Genomic DNA, 6,000 nt, shown 5'->3' with positions numbered 1-6,000 from the left:
GCAAGAAGATCAAACCAACGCTTGTCATTGGTTAGGAATTCAATCTCTTGCAGTTTTCCATTCTACTTAAGCTAGATAATCTAGACAAATTGATGGGTTCAATATATATATAATTTTCTGATCAGCCGTTGATGTTTGCTTGGTGTGTGTGAACACTATGGAATGTATTTTCTCTGAAGTATTCTTTAATAAGGAGTCTTTTAAGCTAAGACTTTGATCTGCATGCTGGTGCTCAATTCCGCATCTCAAAAGCTCCATAGCCCAACGTGGGGCTCGAACCCACGACCCTGAGATTAAGAGTCTCATGCTCTACCGAACTGAGCTAGCCGGGCTTCTTCCTTATAACTTCCCATCACAATAGAAATGTTAGAATGCAAGAAATATGTATCATGAGAAACATCTCATGGGTTCAGTATATATATAATTTTCTGATGAGACGTTGATGTTTGCTTGGTGTGTGTGAACTCTATGGAATGTATTTGCTCTGAAGTATCCTTTAATAAGGAATCTTTTAAGCTAAGACTTCGATCTGCATGCTGGTGCTCAATTCCGAATCTCAAAAGCTCCATAGCCCAACGTGGAGTCAAACCCACGACCCTGAGATCAAGAGTCTCATGCTCTACCGAACTGAGCTAGCCGGGCTTCTTATTTATGACTTCCCATCACAATAGAAATGTTAGAATGCAAGAAATATGTTTCATGAGAAGTAAAACCCTCTTGTATGAAAACAACCTAGGTCTGAGATAATAATCAGATTACAGAATAAGTTTTACCTTTAATGTTTTCAGCACAAGTTCTGTGAACAAAAATAGTCTGAACCATGTTGTCCAATTCTTTCGCAAGAAGATCAAACCAACGCTTGTCATTGGTTAGGGATTCAATCTCTTGCAGTTTTCCACTCTAGTTAGGCTAGATAATCTAGACAAATTGATGGGTTCAATATATATATAATTTTCTGATCAGACATTGATGTTTGCTTGGTGTGTGTGAACTCTATGGAATGTATTTGCTCTGAAGTATACTTTAATAAGGAGTCTTTTAAGCTAAGACTTTCATCTGCATCCTGGTGCTCAATTCTGAATCTCAAAAGCTCCATAGCCCAACGTGGGGCTCAAACCCAAGACCCTGAGATTAAGAGTGTCATGCTCTACCGAACTGATCTGGCGCTTCTTCCAAATAACTTCGCATCACAATAGAAATGTTAGAATGCAAGAAATATGTTTCATGCGAAGTAAAACCCTCTTGTATGAAAACAACCTAGGTCTGAGATAATAATCAGATTACAGAATAAGTTTTACCTTTAATGTTTTCAGCACAAGTTCTGTGAACAAAAATAGTCTGAACCATGTTGTCCAATTCTTTCGCAAGAAGATCAAACCAACGCTTGTCATTGGTTAGGGATTCAATCTCTTGCAGTTTTCCATTCTAGTTGAGCTAGATAATCTAGACAAATTGATGGGTTCAATATATATATAATTTTATGATCAGACATTGATGTTTCTTGGTGTGTGTGAACTCTATGGAATGTATTTGCTCTGAAGTATCCTTTAATAAGGAGTCTTTTAAGCTAAGACTTTGATCTGCATGCTGGTGCTCAATTCCGAATCTCAAAAGCTCCATAGCCCAACGTGGGGCTCGAACCCACGACCCTGAGATTAAGAGTGTCATGCTCTACCGAACTGATCTGGCGCTTCTTCCAAATGACTTTGCATCACAATAGAAATGTTAGAATGGAAGAAATATGTTTCATGAGAAGTAAAACCCTCTTGTATGAAAACAACCTAGGTCTGAGATAATGATGAGATACAGAATAAGTTTTACCTTTAATGTTTTTGAGCACAAGTTCCGTGAACAAAAATTGCCTGAACCATGTTGTCCAATTCTTTCGCAAGAAGATCAAACACACGCTTGTCATTGGTTAGAGATTCAATCTCTTGCAGTTTTCCATTCTACTTAAGCTAGATAATCTAGACAAATTGATGGGTTCAATATATATATAATTTTCTGATCAGCCGTTGATGTTTGCTTGGTGTGTGTGAACACTATGGAATGTATTTTCTCTGAAGTATCCTTTAATAAGGAGTCTTTTAAGCTAAGACTTTCAACTGCATGCTGGTGCTCAATTCCTAACCTTAAAATCTCCATAGCCCAACGTGGGGCTCAAACCCACAACCCTGAGATTAAAAGTGTCATGCTCTACCGAACTGAGCTGGCGGTTCTTCCAAATAACTTCCCATCACAATAGAAATGTTAGAATGCAAGAAATATGTTTCATGAGAAGTAAAACCTTCTTGTATTTAAACAACCTAGGTCTGAGATAATGATGAGATTACAGAATAAGTTTTACATTTAATATTTTTGAGCACAAGTTCCGTGAACAAAAACCGCCTGAACCATGTTGTGTAATTCTTTCGCAAGAAGATCAAACACACGCTTGTCATTGGTTAGGGATTCAATCTCTTGCAGTTTTCCATTCTAGTTAAGCTAGATAATCTAGACAAATTGATGGGTTCAATATATATATAATTTTCTGATCAGCCGTTGATGTTTGTTTGGTGTGTGTGAACTCTATGGAATGTATTTGCTCTGAAGTATCCTTTAATAAGGACTCTTTTAACCTAAGACTTTGATCTGCATGCTGGTGCTCAATTCCGAATCTCAAAAGGTCTATAGCCCAACGTGGGGCTCAAACCCCGTCCCTGAGATTAAGAGTCTCATGCTCTACCGAACTGAGCTAGCCGGGCTTCTTCCTTATAACTTCCCATCACAATAGAAATGTTAGAATGCAAGAAATATGTTTCATGAGACGTAAAACCCTCTTGTATGAAAACAACCTAGGTCTGAGATAATGATCAGATTACAGAATACATTTTACCTTTAATGTTTTTGAGCACAAGTTCCGTGAACAAAAACAACCTGAACCATGTTGTCCAATTATTTCGCAAGAAGATCAAACCAACGCTTGTCATTGGTTAGGGATTCAATCTCTTGCAGTTTTCCATTCTAGTTAGGCTAGATAATCTAGACAAATTGATGGGTTCAATATATATATAATTTTCTGATCAGCCGTTGATGTTTGCTTGGTGTGTGTGAACTCTATGGAATGTATTTGCACTGAAGTATCCTTTAATAAGGAGTCTTTTAAGCTAAGACTTTGATCTGCATGCTGGTGCTCAATTCCTAACCTTAAAATCTCCATAGCCCAACGTGGGGCTCGAACCCACGACCCTGAGATTAAAAGTGTCATGCTCTACCGAACTGAGCTGGCGGTTCTTCCAAATAACTTCCCATCATAATAGAAATGTTAGAATGCAAGAAATATGTTTCATGAGAAGTAAAACCCTCTTGTATGAAAACAACCTAGGTCTGAGATAATGATGAGATTACCGAATAAGTTTTACCTTTAATATTTTTGAGCACAAGTTCCGTGAACAAAAACCGCCTGAACCATGTTGTCCAATTCTTTCGCAAGAAGATCAAACACATGCTTGTCATTGGTTAGGGATTCAATCTCTTGCAGTTTTCCATTCTACTTAAGCTAGATAATCTAGACAAATTGATGGGTTCAATATATATATAATTTTCTGATCAGCCGTTGATGTTTGCTTGGTGTGTGTGAACACTATGGAATGTATTTTCTCTGAAGTATTCTTTAATAAGGAGTCTTTTAAGCTAAGACTTTGATCTGCATGCTGGTGCTCAATTCCGCATCTCAAAAGCTCCATAGCCCAACGTGGGGCTCGAACCCACGACCCTGAGATTAAGAGTCTCATGCTCTACCGAACTGAGCTAGCCGGGCTTCTTCCTTATAACTTCCCATCACAATAGAAATGTTAGAATGCAAGAAATATGTATCATGAGAAACATCTCATGGGTTCAGTATATATATAATTTTCTGATCAGACGTTGATGTTTGTTGGTGTGTGTGAACTCTATGGAATGTATTTGCTCTGAAGTATCCTTTAATAAGGAATCTTTTAAGCTAAGACTTTGATCTGCATGCTGGTGCTCAATTCCGAATCTCAAAAGCTCCATAGCCCAACGTGGGGCTCAAACCCACGACCCTGAGATCAAGAGTCTCATGCTCTACCGAACTGAGCTAGCCGGGCTTCTTATTTATGACTTCCCATCACAATAGAAATGTTAGAATGCAAGAAATATGTTTCATGAGAAGTAAAACCCTCTTGTATGAAAACAACCTAGGTCTGAGATAATAATCAGATTACAGAATAAGTTTTACATTTAATGTTTTCAGCACAAGTTCTGTGAACAAAAATAGTCTGAACCATGTTGTCCAATTCTTTCGCAAGAAGATCAAACCAACGCTTGTCATTGGTTAGGGATTCAATCTCTTGCAGTTTTCCACTCTAGTTAGGCTAGATAATCTAGACAAATTGATGGGTTCAATATATATATAATTTTCTGATCAGACATTGATGTTTGCTTGGTGTGTGTGAACTCTATGGAATGTATTTGCTCTGAAGTATACTTTAATAAGGAGTCTTTTAAGCTAAGACTTTCATCTGCATGCTGGTGCTCAATTCTGAATCTCAAAAGCTCCATAGCCCAACGTGGGGCTCAAACCCACGACCCTGAGATTAAGAGTGTCATGCTCTATCGAACTGAGCTGGCGCTTCTTCCGAATAACTTCCCATCACAATAGAAATGTTAGAATGCAAGAAATATGTTTCATGAGAAGTAAAACCCTCTTGTATGAAAACAACCTAGGTCTGAGATAATAATCAGATTACAGAATAAGTTTTACCTTTAATGTTTTCAGCACAAGTTCTGTGAACAAAAATAGTCTGAACCATGTTGTCCAATTCTTTCGCAAGAAGATCAAACCAACGCTTGTCATTGGTTAGGGATTCAATCTCTTGCAGTTTTCCACTCTAGTTAGGCTAGATAATCTAGACAAATTGATGGGTTCAATATATATATAATTTTCTGATCAGACATTGATGTTTGCTTGGTGTGTGTGAACTCTATGGAATGTATTTGCTCTGAAGTATACTTTAATAAGGAGTCTTTTAAGCTAAGACTTTCATCTGCATGCTGGTGCTCAATTCTGAATCTCAAAAGCTCCATAGCCCAACGTGGGGCTCAAACCCACGACCCTGAGATTAAGAGTGTCATGCTCTACCGAACTGATCTGGCGCTTCTTCCAAATAACTTCGCATCACAATAGAAATGTTAGAATGCAAGAAATATGTTTCATGCGAAGTAAAACCCTCTTGTATGAAAACAACCTAGGTCTGAGATAATAATCAGATTACAGAATAAGTTTTACCTTTAATGTTTTCAGCACAAGTTCTGTGAACAAAAATAGTCTGAACCATGTTGTCCAATTCTTTCGCAAGAAGATCAAACAAACGCTTGTCATTGGTTAGGGATTCAATCTCTTGCAGTTTTCCATTCTAGTTGAGCTAGATAATCTAGACAAATTGATGGGTTCAATATATATATAATTTTATGATCAGACATTGATGTTTCTTGGTGTGTGTGAACTCTATGGAATGTATTTGCTCTGAAGTATCCTTTAATAAGGAGTCTTTTAAGCTAAGACTTTGATCTGCATGCTGGTGCTCAATTCCGAATCTCAAAAGCTCCATAGCCCAACGTGGGGCTCGAACCCACGACCCTGAGATTAAGAGTGTCATGCTCTACCGAACTGATCTGGCGCTTCTTCCAAATGACTTTGCATCACAATAGAAATGTTAGAATGGAAGAAATATGTTTCATGAGAAGTAAAACCCTCTTGTATGAAAACAACCTAGGTCTGAGATAATGATGAGATACAGAATAAGTTTTACCTTTAATGTTTTTGAGCACAAGTTCCGTGAACAAAAATTGCCTGAACCATGTTGTCCAATTCTTTCGCAAGAAGATCAAACACACGCTTGTCATTGGTTAGGGATTCAATCTCTTGCAGTTTTCCATTCTACTTAAGCTAGATAATCTAGACAAATTGATGGGTTCAATATATATATAATTTTCTGA

At 37.7% G+C, this 6,000-nt stretch overlaps 2 non-coding genes across 2 annotated transcripts; both read right to left on the bottom strand.

Annotated features, from left to right (window-relative positions):
* Window positions 1-258: 258 nt before the first annotated feature.
* Window positions 259-332, bottom strand: trnak-cuu (transfer RNA lysine (anticodon CUU)). The gene has a single exon. It is a non-coding gene; the product is annotated as a tRNA-Lys (tRNA).
* Window positions 333-3,725: 3,393 nt separating this feature from the next.
* On the bottom strand, window positions 3,726-3,799 carry trnak-cuu (transfer RNA lysine (anticodon CUU)). Its single transcript has one exon. It is a non-coding gene; the product is annotated as a tRNA-Lys (tRNA).
* Window positions 3,800-6,000: the final 2,201 nt, after the last annotated feature.

Source organism: Platichthys flesus, chromosome 20, assembly GCF_949316205.1.
Source record: "Platichthys flesus chromosome 20, fPlaFle2.1, whole genome shotgun sequence".
In the NCBI taxonomy this organism is placed as follows: domain Eukaryota; kingdom Metazoa; phylum Chordata; class Actinopteri; order Pleuronectiformes; family Pleuronectidae; genus Platichthys; species Platichthys flesus.
This window is presented reverse-complemented; position numbering and strand designations above follow the sequence as displayed.